Source organism: Eumetopias jubatus, unplaced genomic scaffold (assembly GCF_037043125.1).
Source record: "Eumetopias jubatus isolate StellerSeaLion01/CBP00866 unplaced genomic scaffold, mEumJub1_p1.0 scaffold_9, whole genome shotgun sequence".
NCBI classification, from domain to species: Eukaryota; Metazoa; Chordata; class Mammalia; order Carnivora; family Otariidae; genus Eumetopias; species Eumetopias jubatus.
Genome location: NW_028274815.1, coordinates 128850156 through 128864971, shown reverse-complemented (window position 1 = coordinate 128864971; position 14816 = coordinate 128850156). Strand labels below are relative to the sequence as shown.

At 43.4% G+C, this 14816-nt stretch overlaps 1 long non-coding RNA gene and 3 other non-coding genes across 4 annotated transcripts; all 4 read right to left on the bottom strand.

Annotated features, from left to right (window-relative positions):
* Positions 1-11791: 11791 nt before the first annotated feature.
* Positions 11792-14758, bottom strand: LOC114225537 (uncharacterized). Its single transcript, XR_003612588.2, has 5 exons — positions 14649-14758; positions 14200-14309; positions 12771-12821; positions 12258-12376; positions 11792-12026 (listed from the first exon to the last, which is right to left on the bottom strand). It is a non-coding gene; the product is annotated as an uncharacterized LOC114225537 (long non-coding RNA).
* On the bottom strand, positions 12451-12542 carry LOC114225551 (small nucleolar SNORD12/SNORD106). Its single transcript, XR_003612596.1, has one exon. It is a non-coding gene; the product is annotated as a small nucleolar SNORD12/SNORD106 (small nucleolar RNA).
* LOC114225550 (small nucleolar SNORD12/SNORD106) lies at positions 12897-12987 on the bottom strand. Its single transcript, XR_003612595.1, has one exon. It is a non-coding gene; the product is annotated as a small nucleolar SNORD12/SNORD106 (small nucleolar RNA).
* LOC114225549 (small nucleolar SNORD12/SNORD106) lies at positions 14386-14476 on the bottom strand. The gene has a single exon (XR_003612594.1). It is a non-coding gene; the product is annotated as a small nucleolar SNORD12/SNORD106 (small nucleolar RNA).
* Positions 14759-14816: the final 58 nt, after the last annotated feature.

Here is a 14816-nt window from a genome sequence, read left to right as displayed (position 1 = left end):
GCTCTCTCTCACTCGCTCTCCCTCTCTCTCTGACAAGTAAATAAATAAATAAAATCTTTAAAAAAGAAAAGATCAGTGATTGCCAGGGACAGGGTGAGAAGAGGGATGAATAGGCAGAGCACAGAGGATTTTTAGTGAAAATACTTTGTATGAAACAACAATGATGGATATAAATCGACCCTTGAACAATGCAGGGGTTAGGGGCACTGATTCCCTGCACAGTTGTAAACCTGTGTATAACTTTTGACTCCCCCAAAACTTAACTACTAATAGCCTGTTAACCAGAAGACTTACCAATAAAAGAGTTGATTGACACATAATTGTGTATGTTATATGTATTTTATACTGGATTTTTACAATAAAGTAAGCTAGTGAAAAAATGTTATTAAATAGAAAATCATAAGCAGGGGTGCCCTGGCTGGCTCAGTCAGAGGCGTGTGCTACTTTTGATCTCAGGGTTGTACGTTCGAGCGCCATGTTGGGTAGAGAGATCACTTAAAAATAATTTTTTTTTAAAAGAAAATCATAAGGAAGAGAAAATACATTTACAGTTATCATACTGTAAAAAAATCATGTATAAGAGGACTCACACAGTTCAAACCCATGTTGTTCAAGGGTCAACTGTATGTCATTATGTTTTTGTATAAACCCATAGACAGTAGAGCAACAAGAGAGAATTCTAAGATGAACTATAGACTTTGGGTGATTCTGATGTGTCAATGTAGATTCAACCTTGATAAAAAACAAAAATGTACCATTCTGGTGAGTGAAGGTGATAATGGGGAGGCTGTGCATGAGAGGGGTCAGAGGGCATATGGGATATCTCTGCATTTTCCTTTCAATTTTGTTGTAAACCTAAAACTGCTCTAAAATATTATCTTTTTAAAAAATAACCCTGGGACACCTGGGTGGCTCAGTCGGTTGAGCATCTGCCTTCGGCTCGGGTCATGATCCCAGAGTCCTGGGATCGAGTCCCATATCCGGCTCCTTGCTCAGCGGGGAGCCTGCTTCTCCCTCTGCCTGCCACTCCCCCTACTTGTGTGTGTGTCTCTCTCTGACAAATAAATAAATAAAATCTTAAAAAATATAGAATAAAAAATAGCCCCCCCGAATACATATAGTATATATAAACATATAAAAGATCTAGAAAGATATACAATAAGGTTTAGCAGTGGAGTTTCTGAGTTATGTAATCGGGTCTCTTTTATTTTTGTTCCATGTTTCTGACTTTCTACAATGTACTTATTCTGCTTTGGTAATAATGAAAGGGTTTTTTTTTTTAATTTTTTATTTTGAAATAATTATAGACTCACAGGAAGCAGCAAATTAGTAAATGGAATATCATTTACACTTCATCTAACTTCCCCCAAGAGTGCCATCCTATATAATAGTAGTACAATAGAAAAACCAGGGAATAGACTTTGGTAGAATATATTTAACTAGACTACAGACCTCATTCTGTTGTCACCATGTTTTTTTACACATTTATTTGTGTGTGCACACACACACATATAATTCTATGCATTTTTATCCCATAGTAAATAGATTCATATATTCATGTAACCACCACAAACAAGATACAAAGGAATTCCCTTGTGGTAACCACTTAGGATTACACTTCTCTTCCCAGTCCCTATACCCAGACAACCACTAATCTGTTCTCTACCTCTATAGTTTGGTGATTTCAAGAATGTAATATAAATGATCATACATATGCAACTTTTGAAATTGGCTTTTGTCAATAAACATAAGGTCCTTGAGATCAATCTAGGTTGTTGCATGTTATCATAGTTCATTCTCCATAATAAAAAGTTATTTTTTTAAGGATTTTATTTATTTGACAGAGAGATAGAGAGCAGAAGTAGGCAGAGAGGCAGGCAGAGGGAGAGGGAGAAGCAGGCTCCCTGCTGAGCAGAGAGCCCAATGCGGGGCTCGATCCCAAGACCCCAGGATCATGACCTGAGCCAAAGGCAGCCGCTTAACCAACTGAGCCACCCAGGTACCCCTAAAAAGTTATTTTTTAAATGGAATTTATAGCCATAAATATTCTTTAAGATTTTATTTATTTATTTATTTATTTATTTGACAGAGAGATAGTGAGAGCAGGAACAAAAGCAGGGGTAGTAGGAGAGGGAGAAGCAGGCCTCCTGCTGAGCAGGAAGCCTGATGTGGGGCTTGATCTCAGGACACTGGGATCATGACCTGAACCGAAGGCAGACGCTAAAGGACTGAGCCACCCAGGTGCCCCGAGCTATTTTTTTTTTTTTAAAGATTTATTTATTTATTTTGAGAGAGTGAGAATGAGAGAGAGAGGGAGAGTACATGAGAGGGGGGAGGGGTAGAGGGAGAAGCAGGCTCCTCGCTGAGGAGGGAGCCCAATGCGGGACTCGATCCCAGGACTCCGGGATCATGACCTGAGCCGAAGGCAGTCGCTTAACCAACTGAGCCACCCAGGCGCCCCACCGAGCTATTTATAATAAGAATATATTTGAGTATATATCCTATCAGAATTTTAATATACATTTTTATTAAGTTTTTAAATTCCAGTATAGTTAACATACAGTGTTATATTAGATTCATGTGTACAGTATAGTGATTCAACAATTCTTTTCTTTAAGTAGGCTCCACGCCCAACACAGGGCTTGAACTCACAACCGTGAGATCGAGAGTTACACACTCTACTGACTGAGCCAGCCAGATGCCCTAAATTATTATTATTATTGTTATTTTTGAGTAATCTCTACACCTAGTGTGGGGCTTGAAACTGCACCCCTGAAATCAAGAGTTACATTCTCTAATGACTGAGTCAGCCAGGAGCCCCTGATTCAACAATTCTATACAATACTTAGTGCTCATTGTAATAAGTAAACTCTTTAATCCCCATTACCTATTTTACCCATCCCCCTACCCACCTCCCCTTTGGGAACCATCAGTTTGTTCACTATAGTTGAGTCTTTCTTGGTTTGTCTCTCTCTTTTTTTCCTTTGCTCATTTGTTTCTTAAATTCCACATATGAATGAAATCATATGGTATCTGTCTGACTGATTTCGCTTAGCATTATACTCTCTAGCTCCACCTGTGTTTTCACAAATGGCAAGACTTCATTCTTCTTTATGGCTGAGTAATATTCCATTGTGTATATATACTATATCTTCCTTATCCATTCATCTATCAATGGACACTTGGGCTGCTTCCATGATTTGGGTATTGTAAATAATGCTGCAATGAAACATAGGGGGGCATGTATCCCTTTGAATTTAGTGTTTTTGTATTTGGGGGGTAAATACCCAGTAGTGTGATTACTGAATCATAGGGTAGTAGTTCCATTTTTAACTTTTTGAGGAAACTCCATACTGTTTTCCACAGGGGCTGCCACAGTTTGCATTCCCACCAACAGTGCACGAGGGTTGTCCTTTCTCCACATCCTGGCCAACACCTGTTGTTTCTTATATTGTTGATTTTAGCCATTCTGACAGGTGTGAGGTGATATCTCGTAGTTTTGATTTGCATTTCCCTGATGATGAACAATATTGAGCATCTTTACGTGTGTCTGTTGGCCATCTGGATGTCTTCTTTGGAGAGGTATCTGTTCATGTCTCCTGCCCATTTTTAAATTGGATTATTTGCTTTCTGGGTGATGATTGATATATGTTTTTAATTTCATATATATATATATATATACACACACACACACATACATACATAATGTATATATGTCCCTATTTCCAAATGTGAGGATAGAGTTTGGAAACCACGTGTAGATAAGCTTGGTCTCATCCCCCATAATATTCTAGCCTGAAAAATTAATCAGGGAGTTGGTGACTTGGCTATGAACTATTTTAGGGCAGAGACTGAGGGATAATTATCCTTCTTATCGCCTCTTTGGCTCAGCTCAATGACTTGCCCCTGAAATGATTCTAATTAAGCACTTGGGGTGGGGGTGCAAGCATTCACAAGGAGCTTGTTCCTAAGAACAAGTCACGTAAAATGAGCATCAGTGTGTGTGTGTGTGTGTGTTGTTAATAGGGTCATTATACTGGCAGACAGAGAAAATACATTTAACATTTCCTGCAGCTGTTGTGGGAAAATGCTAGAAATGAGAGCAGATCATGGTCTGTGTCAGAAGGCAGACACTGTGCCCGGCAGGAGCAATCTGAGCACAGCTCTGAGAGGCCACTTGCAAAGAGGTTATTTTGGAGTCCTTGGGTTCAAATTCCAGCTCTGCCTCTGTCCCAGTCCTAGCCTACTGGAAATAGAACAATTCCAGCAGACTAGAATCAGAGAATACCACAGGCTTATGCACAGAACATAAGGAAACCACAAGGGCTGGCAAGGAACGCTGGTGCTGGAAATAGAATGGGGCACCCCCTACACTTGAAGGTGCCAAGGAAGAAGGAGCTACCATAGCCCGGAAGGAGGCTCAGGTGGAGGAGCTCCTGGGGAAGCACCCTGCAGGATGAAGCCAGAGGAATGGCTAGCTCAGCCTCAATTACCATTCCCCCGCCCAATCTGCTGCTGAAGCCCCCAGCACGGGGCTCGAGCTGTCCATGCTCCAGGAGCACTGAGCAAGGTAGATGAGGGTGAGGAGGCAAGGGCAGACATTGGCAGAGCCATTTACTCAGTTTCCTCATCTGTAAAGTCAGAATAATAATATTACCTCCCTTGTAGAGTAGAGGTAAGGAGTAAATTATAACATGTCAAGTACCTAGTGTGGAGCCTGGTAGAACATTTCAATAAATGGCAATTACGGATGATGATCATGACAAGAACAACTCAAGTAGGGAGAAATGGGGCTTAGAGAGAGGTCTGCTTGGGCTTGACTGAATGGTGGGTCAGCAACACGTTGGCAGCAGCCTAGCATGTGGCACTATGATGAATACCACCACACTCCATAGATAGATGCTCTGGCTGTAAAAACACGAGGTCAACCTGGGCAGAGCCAAAGTGACATCAGATTTCCAGACCACCCCTATTGCCACTTGAACATTGGAGAGAAGAAAAAAAAAAAAAAGCTCTCACCTTCTAGGACCGCCCCCCACCCAAGCCTTCCCACCTGCAAACTGTGTGGCCCTGCAGCCCAGGTCTGTTTTAGCAAAAGGACCATTTGTTTAAATAAGCCTGCCAAGTGAGAGGATCCCGATTTCTCCTTTTCTCTCTTTTTAAAAAAGCCGCAGATATAAATAAGCCCAAGATGGTCTGTTTCTGCCATGACTAACATTAAAAAAAAAAAAAAAAAAAGACAGCTGCCTTCCAAATAAACCTGCAATTAATGAACCTTGGAAAGAATTGAACAGGGGACCTGCCCAATGGGTGGGTCACAGGGCCTGCCAATTCCACCCCTGGGAACTGAAGCCAGTTCAGAAACTGTTGGGAAAACCCATAAAATGCAATTTCCCTCCAGATAATCTTGGAGGAAAAAAATCCAAGTTGACAGAGAACATGGAAGTTACGCAGAACGTACAAAGCCCATCAAGGCTTCCTCTTGAAGAGCAGATGACATTGTCCTAAGCCAGATGCCCCCAGGAATGAGGTTTCCAGATTTAGCAAATAGAAATACACAACGTCCAGTCAAATGTGAATTTCAGATAAACAACAAATAATTTTAACTGTGTCCTGAATATTGCAAGGGATGTACTTATGCTAAAAAATTATTTGTGATTTATCTGAGATTCACATAGAACTGGACATCATGTGTTTTATCTGGCTCAGGAATGGTAAGACAGGTGCTGAAAAAGATACAGCTCAAATTGCAGGGGTCTTGGGACACCTGGGTGGCTCAGTTGGTTAAGCGTCTGCCTTTGGCTCAGGTCCTGATCCCAGGGTCCTGGGATCGAGTCCCGCGTTGGGCTCCCTGCTTGGTGGGGGGGTGCCTACTTCTCCCTCAGCCCGCCTCTCCACCTGCTTGTGCTCTGTGTCTCTCTCCCACAGATTAAAAAAAAAAAAAAAATTGTAGCGGTCTCAAATTGGCAGCCTCCAGACTATCTGAAGCCCACACGTGTGCATTTTCTAAGTCTTCACAGTTTATAAAATTGGAATCTGTTGCTAACAGTTTAAGGATTTCTGGCTCCCTTTAGAAATGGGAGGTTCCAACCATAGTGGTAGTAGCCACCCTACTATGATTACATGGGGACAGAAGGGAGTGTGGGACAAAGTGAAAATCCAATCACTAACATGTTAGATTGAAGAGATCATGGGCAAATTTGTTTCTGGTTGGTTTGTTGCATGGGTCTAGCGGAGGCACCATTGGCAGCCCACATTTCGGGCCTGGGGAACTTACCCTTTTCAGGCTTTGCTGCTGCAGTCACCCCAGAAGTGCTGAAAAGCTCACCCACCTGCTATGCCACCACCAAGCCATTTTCCCCCTTCCCAGCCCAAGGGTGGAGGCTATGCTCCCACCAGTTGGAGAAATGTATGCCCCCGGAGCCCCCTGCAGACACAGGCTGGAGCTGCAAGTCCTGTTTGGGAACCCCCCCAAGCTCCATCTTCCCTGGCAATTGTGCCACAAGAGGACTGAGGCAGGCAAAATCTAGGAGGAAAAAGGAAAAGAAGATTAAAAGAAACTAAAAAATCAGCATTTGAGATGCTCTTTCCATGTTCCAAGCAGAGTTATAAGTGTTCCTTTACGCCTCAAGATATCCCCAAAGGGTGGATTCTATTAATGTCCCAACTTTTCAGATGAACCGGAGGCTCAGAGATGTGAATCACTGTTTTTTAAATTTAAACTTTAGTTAACATACAGTGCAATATTGGTTTCTGGAGTAGAAAGAGATGTGACTCACTTGCTTAAAAAGTTGCATGGTTAATAAAGGGTAGAGCTAGGATTCAAACCTAGGAAATCCAATTCCAGAGCCTATGTTTGTTGTTAGTATTTTTTATATTATCATACAATAAAATTAACTTTCACTTTTCTTTTGGTGTACAGTTTCACGACTTTAACATATATATAAATTCATGTAACCATCACCGCAATAAGGATACCCCACAGCTTCCTTGTGTTATTCCTTTATATTCCCACCCCCTGCCCTCTAACTCTGGCAACCACTGATCATCTGTTCCCCATCACTGTAGTTTTGCCTTTTCAAGAATGTCAAATGAATAGGACCACACAATATGTAACCGTTTGAGACTGGTTTCCCTCACTCGGCATGTGTCTTGGGATTCATCCAAATTGTTGTCTACATCACTAGTTCATCCCTTTTTGCCCGGGTGAAGATGGTTATAACTAATTGAACACTTAACTTCTGCCAACTGCTATACTAAGCATTTCGACATATCTCATTTGATCCTCACAGATTCCCAAGAGGAAGGTAATGTTATACCCATTTTATAGTTGGGAGATCTGGAGCTAAGAGCTGGCTGAATGCCAGGAGCCAGGACTAATCCCAGACTCAGAACCATTTATAAAATTGCTCTGTTCCCAGCCAACAAAGAGTGAAGTACAGGGGAGACAATACCACCTCCTGGCTTGAATTCTGGAATATGATCTGTGAATCCCTTATCTTTCTCCACAGCTTCCCAGAAACGCTTGTGTTTCCATTCATGCAGTTGGTGAGGGTCTGAAGCAAAAGCTCTTGCAAGACAGTAGAGCATAGAAATTGGGGCCCAGGATGAAGTTCAAATCCCAGCTGTCACTTCCAAGGTGTGTGACACCTCAAGTAAGTTGCTAAGCTTCCCTGAGTCTCAGTTGCCTGTCTTTAAAATGGGATAGTAAGGGGCACTTGTGTGGCTCAGTTGGTTAAGTGTCTGCCTTCAGCTCAGGTCGTGATCCCAGGGTCCTGGGACTGAGCTCTGCATCGGGCTCCCCGCTCAGCAAGGAGTCTGCTTCTCTCTCTCTGCAGGTCCGCCTGCTTGTGCTCTCTTGCTCTCCCTCTTTCTCTCTCTGTCAAATAAATAAATAAAATCTTTAAAATAAATAAATAAATTAATTAATTTTAAAAATGGGATAGAAACAAGCAGTGTTGGGGTATAGATTAAAAGAGATAATAAATAACAGAATATTACACATGGTAAGCATTCAATGAACACATTTATTCTTCTTATAGTTCCCCAACACATATCTCCTCCCATATCAATATGGCAGGAAGATTTGTTTATTCACAGGATATGCATGTGTCCCTACTATTTGCTAGGGCTTGGGCTAAATGCTTTGCAGACATGAGTTTACTGAACCTTACAATTCTCTGAAGTAGATATTGTTATGAACCCCATTTCACAGATAAGGAAACTGAGGCTTGTAGAGGTGAAGTTATTTGCCAGATCCCTCAGCTAGGAGGACAAAGAAGTAAAGTGAGACTGAAGCATCAAATGTTTGGTGGGCCTGCAGTTAGGGAGACAGGATGCAGAGTTTGGGCATCCAAGACCTATCATGGGCCCTGGTGCTCACGGAAGCAGCGACGGCAAAATCAAGAAACAAGGTGGATGGGAGCTCTCCCAGCGGCTTATTTGGCCTCTGGCTGGCGGGCATCTGGGGCTACTTCTGTCAGAAGTATCTCACTGACAAGGAAGTCCAGCAAAAGCATGTGAACTTTTCGTTTAAACTTTTAAGAGCCAGAAATTGAGTCCTTCCTATGTCTTAGATGGTCTATAAGTGATGGGCTGCAATTAAGCCAAAGGTTACAAACTCAAGAGCCAGGCTGACAGGGTTCGAGTCCTGGCTCAGCCACCCTTCCCAGCTGTGCTGACCTTCGGCAAGCTGTTTTACCTCTCCGAGACTGCAGCTTCGGTTGTCAAATGAGATGGATAATACAACCTACCTCACAGGTTGTTGGAAGAATGTTTCGTTACATGTAAAAAACCGCATAGTAAGCGCTCGATAAATGCCAGCCATCATTACTCTGATTATTACTGCAGGGGCAGGTATGTAAAAGAGGGAAGTAGACCACTGTGGGATCTGGAAAGCACATGACCTGCCAAAAGGGATGGATGTTACTCAGCCACAGTCATTATTACCAGGCAGGAAAATGAGTCCGCTATGGCCAGACCTTCCAATTTTCCACTCAAAGCCACGCTGGCCTCCTTTCTACTCTAAACACAGCATCCAGCAGGCATGTTTTTGCCTCAAGGCCTTTGCACTGGCCTGGGAATAGACTATCCCTCTGATACACCACTCACTCCCTGATCTATTTCAGCTCTGTACTCAACTGCTCACCTTTACATTTCCAATTCTATTCCTTTCCCCCACTACACTGAGTTTTCTCCATTGTGTTAACGATTAAATAACATACTATTATTGTCTTATTGTTCTTCCCTCCACTGGCAAGTTAATCTTCCACAGTGGCAGTAATTTTTTTTCCACTATTGTATTCTCAGCACCTAGAACGGAGTCTGGCACCCGGTAGGTACTCAATAAATATTTATGGAATGGATTGTGTCTTCATGCTGCCAGTTTGTGATAGTTCAAGGAATCATTTGGTCATTTTTTGCCTTTTTGAGCACCTACTGTATGCAAGGAATAGCTCTGGAAACTGCAGAGGATGCAGAGAATAGAAAATACTTGTTTTAGCAGAAGGCAGTACATTGGGAAGGGAAAAGGAGGGGCTTTGGAGTCAAAGAGGTCAGGGTTTGTGACTCAGTTGTCTCACATAGAGCTGGGGAACCATACCTCCCTGAGCCTCACTCCCTCATCTGTGCAATTGGGATAAGAATCATGTTCTTTCCTCACTGGGCTGTTGTGATGAGTAACGAAGTGTGCATGTCAAGTGCCTTAGCACAGTCGAGCCACAAGTGTGTGATTCATTCTTTCATTTAGCAAATACTGAGTGGCCTACCACATGCCAGGCACTGTGCCACTTGCTGTTGGAGGGGCCATAGACAAAGAAGGGAAAGTTGCTACGTACATGAGGTCCTGGTTTAATGGGGGTGGGGAATGAGGGGGTACCAACAATAAATATATAAATATACAATGCGTGTGTGTGTGTATGTTTGTCTATGTATCACTTAGGCAGTGATAATACGAAAAAAAACACAAGGGAACAGAAAGGGAAGATTATTTTAGATAGGTCCTCAGAGAAGATGACATTTGAATAAACACACCTGATTGAGACAAGAGAGGAAAACATGCAAAGATCTGAGGAGTCTAGGATTGGTCACTCCAGGCAGAGGAAACAGCATGTGCAAAGATTCTGAGGTAGGAGTGATCAAGTGATAGAGGAACAGTCTGGTGACTGAAAGAGACTGGAAGAAAAAGGGATAGGTCAGAGATTAAGAGGATATAGGGCAGGCCAGACTCTGGCTTTTACTCCAAGTGAGGTGGGGACATGCTGTTTGGAGGACAGTGGCATGATCTTCAGTTCTCTACATCACTCTAGCTGCATAACAGATCACAGAGGGGAGTGGTAGTAGCAAGACCAGTAATCAAAGCTTGGATGATGGTTTGGATCAGCAAAGTGGTAGCAATGGAGGGGCAAATTTCAGATGTATTTTGAAGGCAGAACCAATAGGATTTGCTAATCGTTTCACACGTGGGTGGAGAGCAAAACGTGAAGGGTAATTCCCAAGATTTTCTGCCTGAGTAACTAGACCGAAGGTGTCAATACCTGGGATAGAAATGACTGTGGGGAGGCAGCCTTGGTGGGGAAGGGGTAATCCAGTTTTAAGGTTTTTTTGTTTTTTTTTTTAAGATTATTTGAGAGAGACCATGAGCAGAGAGGAGGGGCAGAGGGAGAGACAGAAGCAGACTCCCCACTGAGCAGGGAGCCCCATCTGGAGCCCAGCCCCAAAACCCTGAGATTATAACCTGAGCCAAAGGCAGATGCTTAACCGACCGAGCCATCCAGGCACCCCTAGTTTCTGAAGTTTAAATCGAATGCATGAAGGGGGACACAACGGAAGTCTGGAAATGTAGGCTAGGGGCCACACTTAGTTTTGAATGCCCTGACAGATTCAGGAAGGTCAGTGGACTGATGCAGTTAATGGTATTCCTATCAAGACAGCTATAGAGCTTTTGATTATGAAGCTCTGGATTTATTGCTGGGTAAATTACCCCCAAAACTCAGTGACTTGAAAAACATTTAATCTTATTTTCTGTAGGTCAGTAATCCAGGGACAGTTCAAATGGGTCCTGTTTCAAGGTCTCCTTAACACATGAAGGTGTCAGCAGGGATTCCAGACCACAGGGCTGGGGAAGGATCTGCTTCCACGCGCAGTCCTTGGCAGGGTCCAGTTCCAAGCACATGGTTGGCTGGAGTCCACCTTGCTACACAGACATTTCCCATTGACAGCTTGCTTCTTCAAAGTGCACAAGCCAAGGAATGAAACAGGTATGAAGGGAACTAGCAAGAGAATAAACAAGGAGTCTAATGTCCAGTGACCTACCCTCTTTTGTGGTCTATTTATTTGAAGCACTAGGTCCAACATACTCAAGGGGAGGGGGATCCCATGCAGAGTCAATACGAAGAGCTAGCTTAGAAGGCACAATATAAACGGCCCAGTGTGAAGTCCCATCTTTCTTAGGTTAGACAATCTTAATACAACATGTATTAAAATTGGGGCAGGGGAGACCGTGAAGTGTTGGATGAAACCAGATTTGGCCATGTATCATTAGACCAGTCTAGAATCTTCTATGGTTGAACATTAAAAACACGTAAATCAAGTATAGCCCTAATCGTATTTACTACTCTCACAAATCAAAGAACCTGTGCTTTAGTGTATACAGCCGTTTAGAAATGCCTGCAAAATGTACAAGTATGCGATCTGCCCTCCATTTGCTCTCTGGCCCTGGAGTTTGACCCTTGTAGACATGATTGTACCCATGGTTCAATGCTTATCTCCATTAACCAAACACAAGAGCATATTCGTTTAAAGAATTTTATTTTCTCTCTCCAGATAAGGATACAAGTTAAAAGTTTTACTAAATTTAACCATAATCCTGGATTCTTCAAAACAGGCACAGGCCTCTAGATAGTTCTCAGGTTACACAAAACCCTTGTGAGACTGATTCAACCGAACTATCACCCTTTCTCAGGAAAGCAGAGGCAATCTTTTCCAAGAACCCTTGTATTCCAGCTCCATAGTTGAGATCTCAAGTCCTTAAAAAGAAAGATTACAATTCATATTTAATTCTGATGTAAAAAGCTACTTGTTTGGGATGTGTGAGACCTCCAGGACCCAGTAGTACCAATAGGTCAACAGTCCTACTCTACCACTTGGGAAGTGGGTTCCCGGGTTACTCCCCAGTGGGCAAACTCAACACCTCTATGGGGGCATATTTAATCACCTTACAAGGGGCTGACACTTAATGCCATTTGCAGAAACCTCACCTGTTGCAGGACAGACTGAACCAAGCACATCAGGCCGCATCTATTTACTGCCCTGTGGCTCACAGGGCTCCCAACCTACAGGAAGTAAGCCCGTAAAAACAAGATAAGCGACGGGATTCCTGGGGGAAGAAAACAAACACACCACTTAAAAAAACACCATACAGAAGATAGTTTAAGCAGAAAACAGGGTGGGGCCAATGCATCAGACAAAACACTGGCTAATGGTTCAGTTAGATCAACATGGTCGATCTGATGGGGAAAAAAGTTGTCATCAATTGCAATGGCCAAATTTGAGTTAGAGCAGAACACAAGGGGGACAGATAGTCCCACATTTAAAATAGAAGTAGGGATGCCTGGCTGGCTTGGAAGAGCATGCGACTCTTGATCTTGGGGTAAGAGTTCGAGGCCCATGCTGGATGTAGGGATTACTTAAATTAACTTATAAAAAGGAGTTATTATCTCTCCCATTTTCCAGATCTTCTCTGTCTATTCAGCCATGTGGATATCACTTACCAACATCTCATTCCTGGTCCACTCCAAGTCTGCTTTCCGCCAACAGTAACTCTGAGATGAAAAAACAAACTATGAGCTCCCATCAGCTAGATGCCCAAGGGAGTGGGGGACAAGGGAGCCGCTCAGACTGGCATATCAGACAGAAACTGGCTTAAAAAAGTTAGATCAACATGGTCGATCTGTTGGGGAAAAAAGTTCATTCATCATATATGCCAGGAGTAAGTTCTCATTCTTAGAAAAAGCCCTAAGAAGGAGTAAGATTTGGTCTGCTTCTGTACCTGCAACCCAGTATTTGAGATCTGTATCCTGTTGTTGCCAGTAACAGCTAAAATAAACACCTCTGCCTTCTGAGCTTGTATTTGAGAGGCCAGTGTGGCTCTCAAGAGTTGTGGGAAACTGGTTGGCTTTGGCGGAGTTTCGGTGACCACAGCGTTTTGACCAAGGGTCAGGATATTACGTTTTAATGCAAAACGCCATCACTAAAAACCTGACTTACAGGAACACTCTGGCACAGCAAGTTTTATGATACATCTGTCCCCCAATAAGTCCTGCCCTTAAGGAGTCAAGCAAATTAAAATGGTACACAGTTGAGAATTAGTTTTGAGTGGCTAGGTCAACCAAAACCAAACTTAGCTTTCCCTTAGAAAAAAATCCTCACGTGAGGTGCCTGGATGGCTGGGTCGGTAGAGCACGTAACTCTTGTTCTCTAGGTTGTGAGTTTGAGCCCCACATTGGGTGTAGAGTACTTAAAAAAAAATAAAATCAAAATAATGTCCTCACTTGGAGAGGCCACTTTCAGGAAAAAGGTTTGAGCAATCGAAACCTGGATAAGGTTAACAGGGCCCATAGTGACCATCTGGCTGAGCACAAACAAGTCCTTTAGGCAACCCACCTCAAAATATCTGTAAGCCCTGGAAGAGCAATGGGCTACTTAAAACTGGGCACAGGTACCAAAAAAGGAAAACTCCATTCGTTCCCATACCTCCTCACCTTCTCCCTTCACTATAGACGCCCACCACTGCCCTCCTGGCAGTTTTTGCTCTCCTGCTTGCAGCTCCCTTTGCGATGTATCCAACAAACACCTCCTCTTGTTCTGCCTCTAGTAAGTTCTTTCAACCACCCGCCTGCGCAGCCAGCCTCCACTTAGAAATGTACTTTCAGAAGCATTCAAGAGACGTTCAAGAATAACATCTTTTCACTTTAAACAGATTTTTCCCTTTGGGTAATTATTTTTCCTAAACCTGTTTCTTCACCGAAGTCTAAGATACATATTTTTAGAACTGTGATAAAACGAAGTGTTCAGCGCACTTTACTTGTAAGTAAAATTGGCTACAGTTAAATCTTCATTTTTTCCCCCAAGTTTGCCTAGCACACGAAGAGGTTCCCAGAACACGCGTTTCCTACAATAGGCCAGGATACAAATGCTTACGCCCGAGATCAGGAGACGGAAGGCTGGACAAGTCTACAGGGGGTTCTCTTGGAGGTCCAGCGGCGAATCCCTCTCCGGAGATCCATTCTGTACCCTCTGATCGCACTGACCTGCAAACCAACAAAAAAAGGGCATCAATCGCCATCTTCTCACGGTTGGGATCAGAACATGGCCGTGCCTCTTGAGGCCGGTTTATCAGAACTAACTGGCAAGTGTTCAAAGACGTCAGCATTGTCGATCTGATGGGGAAAAAAGAGAAGTCATCATTTACACCAGCCAAGGACTCAGGTCCGCACACAGGCGCGGATTTTTCCAGTTTTAATTTGTCTCCCCGACGCCTTAAGGCGTATTTAGGGTCATAGCAGAGGGAGCCACCGGCAGGGGCGACGGCAAAGAGGAAAAAGGAGGAACTGGGATCTCGAAGGGAAAACAGCAGTATTTCCACTCACCACTCACAACAGCAAACCCGCGTTCCCGGGCCCGCACAGCATCGGACGAAGCAACCACCAAAGAAAGACAAGGAGGAAAGCGCCGAAAACGCAAAAGAACGAGGAAGGCTCCAGACCTCTCTTATATAGCCAGGGGAAACGCCCGCGCCTGCGCACTGAGCCCGGGGC